Here is a 20,222-nt window from a genome sequence, read left to right on the forward strand (position 1 = left end):
TCACGCCGCGCATCCTAAGCTGTGCACCCGAGCCTCCTAAACGCCATCTTCCCCCCATCCCAGTCCAAGTCCACATGCCCTGTGCTCTTTTCCAATGCAGATCCACTAGATAAGCAAGTAGGTTTCATCTCAAATGTCAATTCCTGCCAGTCAAAGGCAGCTGCTGGGGGCTTTGAATTGGGAAGAATTCCGAGGCCTTGCCCAAGATCACCTAGGAGGGCTGTGCTTCTCCTAGCAGTGCAGACCGCCCCAGGGTGCGCACCTGACCTCACGGGTCACGCGTGGTGCACCTGCCAAAGCAGGACCCCTGGGTAGGCAGACGCAGGTGCGTCTGTGCTGGCTTCTGGGCGCCATGAGCAGCTCTCACGAGCTTCCTGCTGAAAACTCCCTCTGGGGACGTGAGCACCCACGTGAAGTTCCCTGGTGTGTGATTTCTGCAGTTCCGTCCTGTACTCGCTTTTGAAGACAAGAGCATTATCCACCTCCAGCCTCCCTACCCCCTCCACATTTCAAACACCAAAGGTCATCCTGATCAGTTCCAGGTGCCCTCCAGGGTCCTGAGGCGTCACTCACCTCCAGGCAAAAAGACATGAACTGACTTAAAGTCTTAAACAGCACCGTGTGCATGTGTTTGCCTTGTGAGTGTGTCCTGGCACACCTGCTGCTGCTAACAGTACATCTACAGATACTACTGCTGCTGCTACTACCACGTCTGCTAATACTACTAATGCTACCTCTAATAATAATAGCATATCTGCTACTACTGCTGCTGCTACCGCTACATCTGCTGAGACTACTACCACTATTACGACTACTAATACATCTACCAATACACCTGCTAATCCTCTCGCTGCTACAGCTGCTACTAAAAGAGCAGTTGATTGAAGCTACCATTCGTTGGTCGCCTCCTCTATCCAGGTGTGGTGCTAGGTGCTCTGTGTGTGAATGGGACCCCAGCCTCTAACTGCACAGACGGCAAAGGTGCCAACACTGATCCCCAGCGTGTGTGAGAGTGAGTCTGGAGAGGCCATGGAAGGAGGGAAGGGCCCGGATACAGGAATGACTGAACGAGAGATGCTCGGGGGGCAGGAAGGTTAACAAAGCAAGGGTGGAGGTGACTCCGAGGCAGTGTCTGCACACGCAGGGTAAGGGGACCTAATGCTGCAGGAGAGACTGGGGCAGATCACTGTCTACTTTATTCACAGGAGGTGTTTACAACTGACAGGTGCGGGGAGGGGCCATAAGGCAGACTAGGGGATCTCGGAGGGTAAAGAAGAAATGATGGCACCTGAAGTGCTGGAACCAGCCATCGGGCCCAGACAGCAAGGGGCCTGCCCTGGGGGTGACGGTGGTGAGACACAGGGAGTTTGGGGCGAAGCGGCAGGGAACGGGAGCGACATCAAGGGGTCATCCCAGGACATCCATCCTGAGTGAGGCTGGAGGCGGAAACAGTCCCCAGAGAAACAGGGTGTCACAGTAACACAGACAAGGGGTCGTAGCCAGCTGCCTGGGATACACGGCAGATGTCCAGGACAGGCTCATCCCAGTACCCTGAGGGCCAGGTCGGCAGCCTGGTGACCCCCACTAGGGCCCTGAAGCTGGCTGACACTCTGCTCCCAGACCCCGAACATTAAGTGGCCACAGCCTCAGCTCTCGGGACCTGCGGCCCCTCTGTGTTGCAGGGGACAGACACACAGGCACAGAAAACTAGGTACCGAGTTGGGACAGCTGGAGTCTGGCCTGGCCTGGGGCCAGCCCAACAGTAACCTCTCAAATGTTCCCTCTTTCCAGGTGCCCACGGTGGACCCTGAGTGCACCCCATCGTGACCGAGTCCCACAGGCTTTGTTTCTGGGAAGAACCCCACTTTATATTTTACATTAGTTCAAAGCTCTCCTTCGAAACAAGTCTGGAAACAACTCAAAACTCCAGAAAATTCAGGAGTGGCATTTGGAAAACTCCAGGCTGAGGGTGGGGAAAGGCGTGCTGAAGGGCTGTTGATCTTCCATCTTCCCTCACCCCAAAGGCCACCCACCTAGGAAGAGGCGAACAGGCTGTCTGCCCCTCCACCCCACACCGGATGTAAACGTGTGCTTTCAAGGCCGAGGAAGGGGCAATGGTGCAGAGGTGTCCTTTTCGACAACAGTAACGGAATTCCTCCAGGCTCGGGGACGTCTCAGCCGCAAGCCAGACAACACGGGGGCCCCTCCCAGAGGCAAGGCCGGCACGTTGGAGATCTAGTCCAAACCGAGGTGCAGCTGCAGATCTGCATAACCTCCAGCCCTGTGTCTACACAGGAGCCAGTCCTATTAACACCTTACCTGCCTGGAGGTCCCCGCGTCCTCTCCAAACGAGAAAGCACCCTGGAGCGGAGGCTCTCTTGTTCCCATGGAACACAGAACAAATGGAGTTTACATCTGGGTTCGTACTGCACTCGTGGAACTTTTCTCCGGAGGCCAGGTGGCTGGCCACCGTGACCTGCCACTTGGGTGGAAACCTGACGCTGCCACTGTGTCCAGAATGAAGTCAGGATGTCCTTGGGGGCTGGCACGAAGGTGCCCTCGCACGGAGCGCCTGGCTCGAGTTCAAGGACGCGACCTTGGAAATCAAACGCACCCCCTATGGGGCGGCGGGGTGTGGGGGGGCGCTTACGAGCTGCTCACAGGGAGGAAGTGCAGAAAAGCTCCACGCAGCTGCGCCCAGAGAAAAGCTTCCTTTCGGGCACTGCACCTGCGATCCAGGGGTGCTAACTATTTCCAGACTCAGAAGAGCTGCTAAGGACTCAAGGAAGCCCGCTTGTAGCCCTGGATCGCTACACCTGCACCCCACGTTTGACGATGCTGGTGACATAGGAAGTTGTGCCTAACAGACAGACCTGTTAGCCCTTAGGAAAGAATGCCCGGTTTAAGAGATTTGCAGATTGTTATCTCTTGCAACCAAAATCTGTTTAAAGATGACCTAACCACAAGGTACAGAGTGTGACAGACAGAACCGTTCCCACTTCACTGTGTCAATTTTTATTGTGGAGTGTGTGTGTTTTCTTTGCACAAAAATAAAACATCGCAAAAACGTGAGCTCATTTGATGTATTTGAAGGAAAATAACGATGGATCTAAATGCAGAATTGCATGGAGAATACACACAGCCACCCATCAGGGGCTCAATACTAACATCACAGCTCCTTCTAGGTGGATAATTTAAGAAGCAAAGCAGCAGGAGATGCACAGAACGTCACACGCTGCCTGCCCCTCGCGGGGTGGACTCACCATAGACCACCTCTTCCTTCCGAATCTTCCAACAACTGGTTCTGCCAATTTTATCCTCCGCGATGCAGTGCGTGTGGATATTCCTCCCCACACGTGCACAGGCGGGCACATCACAAGCTCAGACACAGGGACTGACCAACTGTGTCCAGGCTCCCCAGAGGGAACCCGATCCGTGCAGCCAAAGTTTTAACATGAAAATGTCACTGCACTGTTTAACTTTTATGTCCAAGACATAATTACTTTTCTGCTTTAACCTCTTAATCAGAACATCTAATGACCCACGAGATGTTTATATTATACTGGAGTTTTCCTTAAAAGGCAACACAGCCCATAACATTCTTCACAGGCTCCCCAGGCCGCCTGGGTCCTTCTGCTCCCTGGACTCCGGCTTTACCCTCAAACTGCACACCCTGACCCCCCGCGTGGTCACTTCCTGAGAGCGCCTGCGGCTGCTGCCCTGCGTGTGGTTCCCTCTCTCTGGCGTCCTCTCCCGGAATCACCTCCATCCCACTCAAGCCCCATCCACACCTCAGAACCCTAGCACCCTGATGGGTGGCACCCAGTCCCCCCTGCACCCCACATTTCTTTTAATTTTATTTATTTATTTATTTATTTATTTTTGGCTGTGTTGGATCTTCGTTTCTGTGCGAGGGCTTTCTCTAGTTGTGGCGAGCGGGGGCCACTCTTCATCGCGGTGCGCGGGCCTCTCACTGTCGCGGCCTCTCTTGTTGTGGAGCACAGGCTCCAGACGTGCAGGCTCAGTAGTGTGGCACACGGGCCCAGTTGCTCCGCGGCATGTGGGACCTTCCCAGATCAGGGCTCGAACCCGTGTCCCCTGCATTAGCAGGCAGATTCTCAACCACTGCGCCACCGGGGAAGCCCCACCCCCTTTTTTTTACATCACCTTCCCGTGACCTTGGACACTTTTCTGATCTCTATCAGGGCTGGTCAGTGGACAACGGAAGGGGTCACCGTGCAGTGGCGGGAACTCATGGTAATCAGGCTTCCCCAGGTTCAGGTCTCTGGGCTCTTGGACAAGCACCGAAGTGGGTGAATCAGTCCACCTGGAGCTCGTACACAGAGAAGCAAATGGCTCCAAGGACAATGGCCACCCCCGCCTGTCCAAGAATCCTGGTGGCATCCCCCTCCTGATATCGAATAGCAAATACTGTATGGTATCACTTACATGTGGAATCTAACACGGAACACGAATGAACCTATTTGTGAAACAGAAACAGACTCACAGACATAGAAAACAAACCTACGATTACCAAAGGGGAAAGGGGGAGGGAGGGATAAATGAAGAGTCTGGGATTAGCGGATACAAACTACTACATATATAACAGGTAAACGACAAGGGCCTACTGTAGAGCACAGGGAACTATATTCAATATCCTGTAATAAACCATAATGGAAAAGAACATGAAAAAGAATATATGTACATATATGTCTATATATATAACTGAATCACTGTGCAGTACACCAGAAACTAACACAACATTGTAAATCAACTATACTCCAAATAAAAGAAATTATGTCTCTGAACCCTGCCTTCATGCTTTTTCTCCTAGGAAAAGCCTCACTGATGCTTATTAGGTCCAGCAGTTAAAATCTGCTTGTCTCTTCGACTATCTCCACATTTTACATCCAATTCTTCCAAATTTTTGATTTTATCTCTTAAATCCTTCAGCATCTCTCAGCACTGAAGAATTTGCTTTGTTCCTCAAGATTAGGTGGAAAGCTTTAACCGTATAATCTCCTCAGAACCCAGCTGCCCACACAACCTATCTTCCAGATCAGGACGCTGCCGGGAGTGAATGATTACGATGAGGTAATCATTAATGATGACGCTGAGGTCACAGGCACGGCTCGGTGGCCCCCTGCACACCCGATTCTCTGCCCCACGTGGCTGATGGGAAAAGCTACACCTTGTGGGTCTCTGTATCCCGCATGCCCCAGGCAGGTGCCGGGAGTTAGGAGGACTTTCAGTTAAGCGTGCAGCACTTCCTGGGTCACTAGGTCCTCCGCACACCTCACGAGCGTGCACGCCGCCGTGTTTGCTCGGAAAGGTCTCTCGCTCTTGTCTCCACTTGCAGAGCTCTGAACTGGGCTCTTGCAGTTACCCCAGCCTCTGAAGATGAACAAATTCTAGATTCATCTCCAAATTTCAACGGCTCCAGCATGGCCGTGGCAATCAACTAGCCAATCAGCCGACACTGGCTGGGCACCTGATCCACGTGATGTTGCTGCCACTGTCCTGGATGCTGAGAAGCACAGAGAAACTGAAATGCAGCTGAGAAGGTGGGATCTGCACACACGCGAAGGCAGCTAGTGGGTCCAGGAAATGAGAGATAAATGCCAAGCATCCCATCTAGACAGTAAGATGAATGTTCACTAAAGTGGTCCTCCTGCATCAACCTTCCCATCACCCTTAGAAGTGTCTGCATCCTGCCTACTGCTAAGAGCCACATCTTTGGAGACATTGCCAAACTCAGTGCTATTCTTATCCACTGCCAGGTTCAAGGCCTTTTTCTTTGATCGATCTTTTTCAACAGGTCTTACTATAAAAATCCACTAGCAAATCCCTCTAGAGCAATAGTCTGTGGCATATATCTCTGTGATAGTCTGAAATATGCTTCAGGCATTGCCTCCTTAAAAATGCCCTGTGCACAGACATAGAAAACAAACCTACGGCTACCGAAGGGCAAAGGGATAAATTAGGAGCTTGGGGTTAACAGATAAACACTACTTTACATAAAATAAACAACAAGGTTCTACTGTATAACACAGGTAACTATATTCAATATCTTGTAATAACCTATAACGGAAGAGAATCTGAAAAAGAATACATACATACATAGATAGATAGAGAGATGATAGATAGATAGCTGCATCACCTTGCCCTACATCAGGAACTAACACAACATTGTAAATTAGCTCTACTTCAATTTTTAAAATGCACTGCGCAGGCTCATTTAATATGCACGTGATTTCAAGAGTCATTCCCCTCCTTCACCCAGTACAGAGGCCATTCTGTGGCCTGGAGTAGACAACAGTTTCTTTTTTTTAACTTGTAAGCTGAATTTATTTTTTTAAGTTCGATTATATTTTTTCCACCTTTCTTGAGATATAGTTGGCAGACAGCATTGTAGTTTAAAGTATACAGTGTGCTGACTTGATACTAGGATATATCACAAAATGATTACTGGACTATAGTTTCTTGAATCTAGTCTAATCTGGGGATGGGCATTGCAAACCCCTCCATGCAGTTTCCTTACGCAGGGCCTGACACGGCGGGTACCACCTGCGTGGCCCCAGGTGTGGGAGACAGGTACTCAGAGGTGATTCTGGAAGGTGGGTGGGCAGGACCAGCGGGCCATCGGAGACAGTCTCCCCACGGAGAGGGTCAGGAGAAACACAACTGTGCATCGATGTTCCCGGCATGTGAGATAACCACTGGGTGACCTCACTTAGTAGCTAAAGATGACACACCTCCTACTCACGGGTAGACTCTGCGATTGTGGGAGAAGAAGTTATTGAATTATTGCTATGAAAAAATCTCAGTTCTTCCCACCTCGACCCCTTCCCCAGAGCTTCTCCTCCTCCAAGTATCTGTGGTCACTCTCCTTCCACTGCTGATAAATGCTGGACTCCACTGAGGTTATCTCCATCATAGGACACACCAGGGCCAACAAGATGGGCGCAGAGCCCAAGTCCTGCCTTTTCTGTCACACTCGCCACCCAGGCCCACAGCGGGGGCTGGCCCACTTGTGAAAGCTAGCCAAGGCCCAAACTCTAAAGAAATAAGACCAGAAGAGTATAAAACTGTGCATGTAAAGAAACATCTGCATGCAGGGGACACGAGTTCGAGCCCTGGTCCAGGAAGATCCCACATGCCGCAGAGCAACTAAGCCCACGCGCCACAACTACTGAGCCTGCGCTCTAGAGCCCGTGAGCCACAACTACTGAGCCCACGTGCCGCAACTACTGAAGCCCACGCGCCTAGAGCCCGTGATCCGCAACAAGAGAAGCCACTGCAATGAGAAGCCGACACACTGCAACGAAGAGTAGCCCCCGCTTGCCGCAACTAGGGAAAGCCCGCGCGCAGCAACGAAGACCCAACACAGCCAAAAATAAATAAATAAAAGAAAAAATAGATTAAAAAAAAAAAAAGGAAACATCCGTTTTGTACATCCTCGGGCTGCAAGCTGATGGCTCTCATGTGTCATGGCTCTGACTCTGGGCAAAATGGATAAAGCAACATACAAGGTTGTGGCTGGCGCATCTACCTGCTGAGCTGTTGATAATGAGAACATCAACCTAATAGTTTTGCTTTGCCACGAACAGCTTTCAAGTTAATAATACTGCGTTCTCTCAAATTACACAGCTGCATACCATCCAGGACTAGAACAAGCTGCTTTAAAGTCTGGAGTTGTTTCTAGTAGTTACTACTGTCCACCATCTGTCATCCTGACTTGAGGTCATCAGTGATTCTGCTCCAATATGGCAGATACGGCTCCGATCTGGCCGGCCGTATGTTAACATGATGCTTGGTCCTACGGGAAACCTCGGCGGACCTTACCTCCTCTTTGCTGGCTGACACTTTATTTATGAAGAGCATGGCCAATTAAAGAATTAAGCGTAGTCTGGATCATTTCTATCATTATTTCCTACCAAAAAGGCTCTGTAACATCAGACGTTTCATCAGAGATTTTTACACATTTTTCCCCCACATTAATAGCTTTTCACGGTTGCAAGATAATATGGGACATGTCCTGCCAATCGCCTAGGACAGCTGGCCAACACATTTTACCCAGAACTTTGACCTACGTTTTCTTTTTAAAGCCACTCAATATTTTCCCAGAAACAGTCTCCATGTTTCTGATTCATTTGTCCCTAACTCACAAATTAGATAGGTTTTGCCCAGGAAACCTGGAAAACCTCGGTCCCTGCAACAAGACTGGAATTATGCCCAACAGCATGACTGAGAGAAGAGGGCTCAAGGGCTAACTGTGACCAGAAGTCCTCCAGATTCGAGCAGGCGCTGAGCCAAAGGACACCCACTCTGCCTTTGTCGGTGCTATTACACAGTCTGTCCCACCGGGGTGGCCATACACAGTGGGGTGGCGTGACTACCGTCCCCTTAGGGCCTGGAGGCCCTCGGGGTGAGGCCCTGCTCAAAGCACCCCCCTTTCTGACTGCTTGCCTCAAGCCTCTTCAGCCAGGGTCTTGCTGACTTGGCCACACAGCAATGCAACTGTAAGGCAAAGGACAATGGTCTTGCATCATCACCGTTGTGACACATGCCATTCTCATCAAAATGCCTGGAAGTCAAGAACACTGTAGAAACACATTTGCTTTTTGAAGTCTCCATCGTTACATCTGGTATTTCCACATCTGATGCCTTTGTCTACCCTAAATCCAAGTTGTTTTCCCATGGTCAGCCTTGCATAATTCCCAGGGCAGAGAGGAGAACCCAGCTAATTCATTTCCCACCCGAGAGATATTTCAAAATTCCTAATTTCTAAATAAACGGAACAACCCTGAATGTCTGCTAGCCTCATGAATTTACTATAGAGACACAAAGTAAGTAATAGTTCCTACAAGAAAATTCAGTTCTCTTCCTTATATTTATAACTCTTTTAACCAAGTTGAATTTCTGAGGCTGAGCCATTCCTAAAACTGCCAAGAGGGACATCTTTTAAAACAATTTCGAGTTCAGCATGATCTAAGGCCAAAATTATTTGTATTAATTCCATACACAACCTTTGAGGGCAGCAATACTTGTCTGTTTTGTTCCACAACCTGGGTGTACAATAAATATTAATTACATGAGTGAATGTGCCAATGAAGGGATGAATACCTGTCATTACACTGATATACACACTCTAGGTATGGTATGCATATAGCTAATATATGTGTATATTTATATATAGATACATGGATGTATATTTGCATGTGGCTGTTAACTGAAGGCACTTAATATACAAAAGCCCTACATCCTATAAATGATCATTTGTAAAAATGTACAAATAAGACTCATTTCTTTAAGACATGTAGAGACCTCTGCAAAAAGACTCTTTTAATCAAGATGTAAGGGGCGATACCATTCTTAGGCTTCCTGATGGATAAACAGCCTCAATCTGTCACATGTTGGGATTTTCCTCTTGCCCTGTCCCACTCTGTGGCTTTCTGACCTCCACCTAAGGTGAATTCGAAATGGATCTCACGGCAAATGTTTATATGGCTGGCAGCCCCATCTCTGGTGCCCCTTAGACATTTTCTATCACGGAAAACGTCAGTCCAAGGCAGACAGAGACGCAGCCCCTCCAGCAGAGAATCAAACTCAATGCCACATGTGCTTTCCAGCCCTGGACCGAGCCTCCCCTGGAAGCTGTCCTCACATCTGCGCTCATACCCAAACCGCTCGCTGACATCCAGAACCGGCAGACTCAGGAGGGACTGATTAGAAGTGATAAATCGATCACTAAAAGGTGAGCTTGTGGCCTTGAGTCAGACCCATTAAGTGGGTGCCTTGGTGGAAAATTACCGGAATCAATGATCACACTGCAAGAAACCACATGCATCTGAAAAGTTGAGGAAAGAGAGCCCTGGGAACCCTCCATTTCCTGTGCTAAGGAAGAGATGCTTTTCCCATTTTACCAAGGTCAGGGAGAAAGGTCTCCAGGGTGATTCCAGTCATATGAAATTATGCTCTTTCCACATTAGTCACTAAGAGGAAGAAATCGATGGACGACAGTACTCTTCCAAGTGGCTATAAATTACCAACGGTCAGAATATCTCACAAGGACTGAAACAGTGGTAACACTGCCACTTCCTATACGAAATCGCTACCTGAAGTTTTCAAAATGATAGATGATGTGGATTTAAGTGGAAGAGACATTTCTTCTGCCTTTAATAAATATATAATGTATACTTTAAAAGAAAAAAAAAGTTTTAAAAGCCTGAATTCCAGAATCAGGAAGTACAATTTTTATTATTTTCTGGTATTTAGGAAAACAAATTTTAATTATTACTAAGATGTCCAATAGCTATTTGTTCAGAGTTACTTTAACAAACTGATAAGAAGCATCTGTTGTTAGCATAATGTTTACATGCACAAATGTTTGTTAAAGATAAGGTGTGAATGAGGGATGAATCGAGAAGATTGCTGCTCACCCCATGTGGTAAAGAGTGCGTCACCCCCAGCCTATCAGCGACTGGGGCTGATTCTGGACCAGGTCTGCGTACGTATCTGAAATACACGGTCCCAGGGGCTGCACTACCCATATTGCAGTATTTTTTCCCATCACTAACCCATCTTCCTGCTTTGGCAAGTTCATCTTAATTTTACAGGCCATTTCCTGACCAAAAATCACGAGTCATCTTAAACCGCTAACCCCAAGTGGTCTATAATCTCCAGGAAATGGACGTGGCCATAAGAAGACACAAAATAGGAATCCTTCATTCAGGGGCCCAGGAGGCCAAGGCTCAGAGGAGGTGGGCGAGGGTGGGCACTGCAAGAAGGTGAAGGCACACCCTGGGGGTCCTGTTCACAAACCTGAGTGGGTTCTGGCTCGACCAGCCTCTACACAGACACCGAGCCCACCCTCAGCAGAGGCCACGGTGAGGATGGAGAGCCTTAAAGATGGAAAAACTCTGACATACAGTGGATCATCCTGAGAACACCCATGTCCCATGTCTTGATGGGGACGGGAGGACCACAGAGGACAAGGGTCTTCTCCGGGCTCCAGCTGTCCCCATTTCGATCGGCCACGCCCTCTCCTCCAGCATCCTGGCGCCCCACATGCCTGCATCAGGACCTTCCCACTCCTAACCCCCCAGATAGCACCACAGGGCTGGAAGTGCTGCAGTAACAACAGCCAACAAGAAAAAGCGAACATCAGACTCAGGAGAGCCATTTTAAATACAAAGGCTCAGCTTCTGCTTGAGTGCAGACCACTCTCCCAGAGCAGCATGTCTGTAGCTCACATCTATCAAGCGGCTGCCCCTGTAAGTGAAGAGAATGCACGAGATCTGTGGTCCCCGGACCTCCACCACCAGCATCGCCTGTTGGAAATGCGATTCTCAGGTGCACCCGCACCCCTCATCAGAGAAGCCGGGAGGGGGGCCGGGCGTCTGTGTCCCACCCAGCGTTCCAGGGGATTCTGCTGTGAGCTCCAGTTCCAGACCCACTGCTCTGGTGGCCTTCTGTGTTTCTCCAGCCTCAAGATGCCCTGATGATATAATTACTTTGCTATTTATTCCTCAGAATTTGCTCATTTAACGAGCATTCAGCCAGCACGGTATAAACGCTTTACGAACATTAGCCCGTTTAATCCTCATGCCTGTCCTGGAATCGAGGCACTACTGCTGTCCCCATTTTACAGATGACAAAAGGTGGACAGAGAGAGAAGTAAGTTGCACACGTCCACACAGCTGTAAGAGGCGGAGCTGGGACTCAAAGCAGCGCCCATGTGCTCCCATGAAGTGTCTGCCACCCCACGCGGGCAGAGCGTGTCGCTGGGCTATGTTCCTCTCTGGATCCCCATGAGGGCAGAGCGTGTCGCTGGGCTATGTTCCTGTCTGGATGTACTTGAAACACTGCAATTGTCTTTCCAGGAGTTTAATGCAAACTTCGTAGAGAAACAGGCATTTCTTTTGCCTGGTTCATTTTAGAGTTCTTGGAGTTAGGCTGAATTCTCCCACAATATACAATGGCTTCTATTTAAGACACATAGTTAGATCAAGTATTTTCCAAATGGACACTGCCAAAAAAATGGACCAAACTATAATTATGCAGCCTTTTTCCCTAATAAAACTTTGCACATTATAGGTAATAATGACAATAATATCACCTTAACTCAAGCTTTAATGCAAGAACAGTCTGGACCTAGCGAATAAGTCTCATGCAACTCTGTAATAACTCCGTGACGGGCTTCCCTGGTGGTGCAGTGGTTGGGAATCCGCCTGCCAATGCGGCGGACATGGGTTCGAGCCCTGGTCTGGGAAGATCCCACATGCCATGGAGCGGCTAGGCCCGTGCGCCACAACTACTGAGCCTGCGTGCCGCAACTACTGAAGCCCACGCGCCTAGAGCCCATGCTCCGTGATAAGAGAAGCCACCGCGATGAGAAGCACATGCAGCACAACGAAGATTAGCCCAGCTCGCCGCAACTAGAGAAGGCCCGCGCGCATCAGCGAGGACCAAACACAGCCAAATAAATAAATAAATAAATAAATAACTCCGTGACATTAAAGTTTTATTCTTTAAAAAATGCCAAAACGCAACTCGAAAATCAAAGCTAATGAGGAAAAGGAGTTGCTTGTATTTAAAAATGACATTTTCAAGCTGATGCTCTTGGACGATATGGAAATTATGGAAATTAAAACTCTCATGCTCAAGAGAAAGTCATTACTCACATAAAAGGATAACTGGATTTTAGAATAAATTTTGATTGCTTTTTCTTATTACAAAAATAATATGCTTCCTCTTTTAAAATAAAGTATTGTTAGAGATGTAGCAGTCAAATCTGCCACTGATTAAAATATACATAAATGTTATTTCTTTAACAGAAATGAAGGAAAAACACCACAATAGTTATCATTGGGCCCATCTGTAACATTCTGAAACAGGAAACCAATGCTGACTTAGCACCCTCAAAGATGCCCCATATGCTAACGGGGGGGCTGTTAGGAGTGTCTATCTCTCTGAAGTGAAGACACAGGCTGCCATGCACCTCGATCCTCTGAGCCTTCTTCAGCTCTAGGTGTGTGAGTGGCAGCTGGGAAAAGCTTGTGCAAACAGCGTTGGAAACACTGAGTTCCAACTATAAAACCCTGAGTTTTGTTCTTCATAAAGGAATATGCTTATTTTCTAAAGGAATATGCTGATTTTCTAAAGCAAAACTCAATAAAATTTTTTAACAATTTCAATTAAATGTCAAATACAGGAATATTGTCTCTACATATTCCGTTGAGTTGGACAAGGTTTATTGAATCAGCTCAACTCTGTGTGAGTGACTCTACCATGGGTCTCCAACTGTCAGAAAATTTGGTGAAATGGCAACAGGGCAGCTGACATCACATTGGCCTCTCCCAGGTCACAGCCAGCATCTCTTGATGTTATCTGAATTAGAAAGAAATGCACACAGCACACAAAGACCTGTATCCAGTAATAAACAACAGTTAATTCCAAAACTCCTAACAAAGTCTTGATGAGCAGGAAAAGATGAGGACGCTGGGTCATTCTCCTCTACCAGCGAGAGAACCAACACATATGCATGTAACATATTGCCTTAATATCTGATTCGGACGCTTGGCATTTGTCTTTTACTTGACCACAAATCAAGCAAGCTTTAAAACTCCGATGACTTTAAATGTTCTTCTAGTGTGCAGACTACAAACCAAACCCAGCAAAGCAGGAATATTACTAAGCCACGGAATAAACTATTTACACAAAGAGCTCAGCCTTGTGTATATTTCCAAGTCGTGTTTAGTCTATGGCGGAATATCTGCTCCAAATTCCAAATTAAGAGGAAACACCTTCGTTTGGCATTACTTTCCTTTGTGTTGCCTAAAACTGCTACGGGGTCAGCAATGCAACATAGTTTCCGGGAGCAGGTACTCAGCTCCCGCCAGGCCTCCCCAGGGTCCAGAGAGAAAGTCAGGCAGGATCACTGAACCCACTACAAGTAATTCACGACTTCCCTCCATGCATCAGGTGCTCCCCCAGACAGTGGGGGCATTTTTCAAAGAAGCTCTGTCCTCCAGCACCTCAAAATCATCAAGGGTGTTGAACCAACATACACGAGACAATGAGATCTCAGCCACGTAGCAGTGATAACAGCTATCGTCTTCTCAGGGTTTTTTGCTTCACACGTACAACCTCTCTGAACATCTTAAAGGTGTCTGCAGATGCTGTGTCGTCCTCATTTGATGGATCAGGGACCCGAGGCTCAAAGAGATGACACTGCTCCACGGAACACAGAGGTAAGTCCTTCGTGACAACTACCCACCCTGCACGCTGGGGAGTATGAAGACGAAGACCAGATAAGTCCATGAACCCACGTGGCGAAGGGTATGTAAAGCCAGGCCAAACTAAAACAACAGGAAGATAGCACTACACATCCATCAGAGTGGCCGAAATCCAAGGCACTGACAACACCAAATGCTGACACGGATGTGGAGCAACAGGAACTCTCATTCACGCTGACGGGAATGCAGAACGGCTCAGCCACTTTGGAAGAGAGTTTGCTGGTTTCTTACAAAGCCAAACATACTCTTACCATACGACAGCAGTTGTGCACTTTGGTATCTACCCAAAGGAGTTGAAAACTTAGGTCCACACAAAAAGCTGCACACAGATGTTTATAGAAGCTTTATTCAAAATCAGCCAAAGCTTGGAAGCAACCAAGGTGTGTTTCAGTAGATGAGTGGATAGACTGTGGTCCACGCAGACCACGGAGTATTATGCAGTGCTAAAAAGAAATGGGCTATCAAGCCATGCAAAGACACGGAAGAAATTTAAATGCATATGAATAAGTGAAAGAAGCCAATGGATATGGGGGGCGGAGGGTGAGCTGTGACAAAGCGAGAGAGAGGCATGGACATATATACACTACCAAACGTAAGGTAGATAGCTAGTGGGAAGCGGCCGCATAGCACAGGGAGATCAGCTCGGTGGTGTGTGATCACCTAGAGGGTGGGAGGGAAGGAGACGCAAGAGGGAAGAGACATGGGGACATATGTATATGTATAACTGATTCACTTTGTTATAAAGCAGAAACTAACACACCATTGTAAAGCAATTATACTCCAATAAAGATGTAAAAAAAAAAAAAGAAGCCAATGGGAAAAATCTACATAATGTATGATTCCAGCTACATGAAAAGGCAAAACTATGGAGACAGTAATGCCAGGGTCTGGGGAGAGATGGGGATGAAGAGGCAGGACCACAGAGGACTTTTGGGGCAGTGAAAATACTCTGTGTGGTACTATAATGATGGCTACACGTCATCACACATTTATCCAGACGCAATGATATACAACCCTCAGAGTGAACCCTAAGGTAAACTACGGACAGTGGGTCGGTGTAGGTTCATCAGTTGTGACAAACGCACCAACTGGTGGGGGATGCTGATAGTGGGCAAGGCCGTTCTTGTGGGGACACAGGGGGTAGATGGAAAATCTCTGTACCTTCCTCTCAATTTCGCCTTGACCCTGAAACTGCCCTAAACAATAAAGTCTTTATTAAAAATGAACAAATGAAAACCACCCAGCCAAAGAGCTGGAGACTTTTGGTCAGACAGGAGGTAGCCACTGTCAGATGCTGAGCAGAGGAATCACGTGGTCACAGCGGGATCGCTGAAGACAGACTCAGCACAACGTGAGGAATGGGCTGGGGAGAAGACAAGGCTGAAACGGGGGCAGGAGCGGGAGGGATTTGTGGCGATCCTGGCACAGGGCAAGTAGACCTGGAATGGTGTCGCAGCCACGGGAAGAGACGGCCAAGGGGGCTCCGAGGGACAGGTAGAAGGAGGAAGGGTGGAATGAGTGCCTGGGTGACGTGAAGGTTAAAAAGGAGGGGAGGGTGAGGCCTCCACATGAAGCCACGGTCTCTGGGTTGAGCGTCAGGTAATATTGGGGCATCAACGACCAAAACGGGCCACTTGGGAAGAAGGGGAGTCGGTTGGTGAAAGGTGGCAAGCTCGGTTCTGGACATATTTGCTAAGTCTGCAATCAAAGCAGGACAGCGGAGGCGAGATGTTCCATGCGAACGTGAGGAGACCAGACTGGGGTTCAAGAGAAAGGTCTGGAGTCCCCTTCACGAAATGCTGACAAATCATGGGAGTGGGGAGGTGGAGAAAAAGAGAAGCCTGCTGGAGCCCAGCCCCGGGGCCCACCCACCCTGAGGGCTCTGGAAGAGGAAGAACAGAGAAGCAGGGAAACAGAAAGGACCCCAAGAAAGACTGATGTCACAGGACTAAGACCAGGAAAACAATGGAGGGAAATGCAGGACGGAACTGGTCCCCGTGTGCCAGACTATAAAATGCTAACCCCAAGAGTCATTCTTCAGGCGGTAAACTCCTCAAAAGAAACTGACGATTGAACCATTTTCTGGTTCACATCTCTTTCATTGTGCGCACAAGAATGGGAGGAATATGTCTTTTGTATTGTTCTATAGATGACATTTCTTAGTGGTTGTTTAATAACAGAAGAACAATGCTCTGATGATATTATTTTAGGCATTCTATTGTTGCTTTTGCTTATTTGAGCTCAAGAACTCAAAATACCCAATCCGCCTGAGAGACATTTTAACGAGGCTAATGCTTGTCCAGCTTCTGGAACCCTTGCTAGAACAAACATCGTATACCTCATCAAGACAGGTGCTGTAAATTATTCACTGATTGTCGCCCCCTCCATCTCTAAAAGGATTTGTTTCAGCGGGTCACCTGTGGGTTCAGTTAGTCTGCAAAATCTCTACCAATTCTAAACTAGATAACCGAACTTGTTCAGTGATGGCCATCCTCCCCAGTTCCAAGAAATCTGAAGACAGTCCTGTTAATGGATAATGCAGGGTTTTGTGAATTCCCCCATGCCCTTGCCCCCGTGAGGGGAGGTGTTCTCGGTCAGCTCCGAGAGGCACTCCCGCCTACAATCAGTCATCCGTGCTGTAACTCTGCAGACATCCCAAGCCACCTGCCACCTCCGGAGGGGGCCTTTGGTTGAGCTGGCATCTTATCGCCGTTCTCCTAGGCCTCCTTGGGTCTCCACCCCTCCCAGGGGAAAGTTCAGATATCACGGCTGTTAGTCATACAAGCAATGGCATCTTGCTACCTCGAAGGAGGGAACCTTAAGGTCTTCTTTACATGCAAAGACAGCCTGATGTGTGAAAGGGCAAAGGAAGAGTTATCCAACCTTCTGAGTATGATGCACATGACAATTCATATGAAAACAAGACGCCAGGTCTATGGTTCCCATTCCTTCCTCAGAGTCAGAGGTGGGATATCCTCCTGGAAGCTTCCTCTGAGCTCCCCAAAGCTAGGTTAGGTGCTCCTATGGCCCTAGGTTTACCCTGACTGTAGTGTTTACCAGCCTGAATTGTATCTGCCTGTTTCCTTCTCAGTACTTCTCAGGAGCCCACAGCCTTCCTGGGGGAGGAGGGTGGGCCCCACTCACTGATGCACGGCCTGGCGGGGGGTGTGGCCTGAAGATGTGCTCAAGGCCCATGTGTGGGATGAAAGCAGGAAGGATGGATGAGGGTAGGGGAGCAGATCTGCCAGGGAAACTGAGGCAGGGGGTTACCAAGTCCTCTGAAATCACCTGCTTAATCAGAGCAGACACAACATTTAGGATCCTCCGGTCTCTAAACTACACTTGTTGTGTGTGTGTGTGTGTGTGTGTGTGTGTGTGTGTGTGTGACTACACCATTAACACACACACTAATAATTCTCTAAGTGTGCACCCACACGCACAGGCTAGGCACACTGTTTGTCCTGGGTGGTATCAGAGGTGCTCTCCCCTTCATCCCCACCCAGCTCCATGCATGAAGAACACGATGATTTAGGTTATATCTTCACCAAGCTCACTCCTGAATACTGAGCTCATGTCGCTGCCACTGGTACTAAGTCAAAAATCAGCCTTCTCTCTGAAATTACATTCCCAGCAGAATGTGGTCCACATTCAGATCAGAATTAAGTATCCGTTTGAGTTCCAGGTCATTCAGTCTCAGAATGGTGACTAATGGTCTGGAGATGCCAACACCCTACTCGGGCATCACCACACTTTGGCGAAAGTTCACATTTCTGATCCTGAAAAATAATTTGTGAAGGAGCATCAAACAGACCAGCTGGAGGGGGGAGTTTGGAGGCTGCAGAAGGAAGAATTCATTCAGCTCATGACTGCGTGAGTCGGAACCGAGGACCCTCGATCATAACACTATGGGCACGTTTTTGTCTTGGGTCTGCACCCTATTCCTCCGTCCTTGCCAAAGAAAGCAAAGTTGGGGACGGGAGTGGGGGGTAGGAAAAAAAAAATCACTGGCTTAGAAAATCCACCCACCGGTAAGTGAACAGTATGGCCATAGCAGATATGATCAAATATAAAATCCAACAGCCTTTCCTGTGAATAATAATAATAGTAAGTACAATCTCTACCTGGCACCTAGTAGGTGACCTTTGGGTGTACCAGTGCAGGTAACACAGATTCAGATACTCCACAAAAGCACGTAATCCAAGAATCATTTTTATTGGCTTCATAATTAGGATTTGACTGGCAGCATCTTACCATTCAAAATGCATTTTTAAATGATATTCTGCTTGGATCAATATGGAAATTATTTCAACTTTTTCGTATCCCTAACAGCTGATTTTGGAAGGAGGTAAGCAAAAAAAAAAAAAAAAAAAAAAAAAATGTTACTGATGGTGTGAAAAGTGAGACAAATTTTTAAATTAGCCAGATATTATTTTAAATGGATTTTCTTATACAGCCATAAGTCATGTTCATATTAATAAATTTTCTCTCTCTGAATAAACCAGGGAAAGTATGGCAAAATGATAATACCCGTTAAGTCAACTGGTGATCAGAGGGTGTCCACGTGCCAGATCTCTTAAAACATGACATGAGATTTGAAGGATACAGCAGAGCCAGGACAGGGACGTACAAGGAAAGTAAAATAAGCCCAAACTCAACAGTAACGAGTTTGATTTCCCACTCACTGAGGGGCTCATTCTTCAAAGCCCTGGCTATTTGAAAAGCCAGCTCTCATAATTGGCTTTGCTTTGCTAATATCATCGATCAGAAAATCCAAGTCCAAACAGAGCTTCGTATTTCCAAACAGAGACCCTTCTCTCATTTCCTTGCCGTCTCTCCTTGGAAGTGTTAAATCTCTGGGTCAGTAGTTCTAGACCCAAATAAAGTGCTCTAGAGCTGCCTCTTTTGGAAGTATTTTGTCATCGTGACCACAGGGTGTTTAAATAACCGACTAGGGTGCCTGGCTAGACTCTGGGCTGGGAGGAACAATCTGAAGCTAGCTGCTTGTGTCATCATCAGGCCTTTCCATACCTAGTGACCCAGCTGCCAGCAAAGAGCCTGACTCTCTATGGCAAGACATGTGTGCATATCACCAGCTTATTCTGGCAAGGAAGAGTTAACAATTTATATACAATGAACTGAAGTCAGTGAGCATCATTCTTCCTGAAGAGAAGAAAAGAACAAAAAACAAACAAACAAACTAAGCAAAATCAGGATGTGAAACAAGAGTAAATGGGAAATGCCGAAAGTAGTAACATCATTTTTAAATATTTGGGGAGGGGGGATGAAAATGTGTGAGAAGGCACACCTTCCCAGGGTTTTGTCTACAAGGCTGTGGCACTGGGAAACCGCTGAGGTTTCTACTCCGTCTGAGGGGAAGGAAAAAAGCAAAGAGCACCAGTACATCAGGGACCGTCTAGAGCTGGACGCCTTTACTTGTGCAAACCGAACTCCCAGATCCTTTCCGGGCAAGCGCACAGCCGGAGGAAATGAAAACTAGGAAAACAATCTGTGCACAGAACAATGAGATGGAGTTTCATTTTGGTTTCACACTCAAATATAATGTGGTTATAATTTTTTTACTATATTAGTCAAAGTCATCGCGTCGAGTATGGAAACGTTTGAAAGCTGCAGGACAGAAAAGCTCCTCTGCTGTCCCTTAGCGTGCTGCAGCGACAGCAAAGTCGTGGGAAAGCAAAGATACAGCTGTTTCCAGGCAAACGGCCCAGGACTGTTCAGCATCAACCACCAGAGTCCCCAAAGCTCCAGAGAAACACGCCCAAAGCGACTCCCGGGCACATGTGTGGGGCTCCGAACAGCACGGGGCGCGCGTGTCCGGCCCTCCGGCCCCCGGCCCACTCGGGCGCCCGGGGCAGGTGAAGGCACCCGACGGCCAGGCGCCCCCGAGGTGCGAGTTCAAATCCG

General features: G+C 47.9%; 1 protein-coding gene across 3 annotated transcripts in view; it reads right to left on the reverse strand.

The window, feature by feature from the left end:
• The window catches only part of COL4A1 (collagen type IV alpha 1 chain), a 148,206-nt gene that overhangs the window by 127,295 nt on the left and 689 nt on the right, over positions 1 to 20,222 (reverse strand). The gene's annotated exons all lie outside the window — the stretch shown is intronic.

The sequence above is a fragment of the Globicephala melas genome, chromosome 18 (genome assembly GCF_963455315.2).
Source record: "Globicephala melas chromosome 18, mGloMel1.2, whole genome shotgun sequence".
Lineage (NCBI taxonomy): Eukaryota > Metazoa > Chordata > Mammalia > Artiodactyla > Delphinidae > Globicephala > Globicephala melas.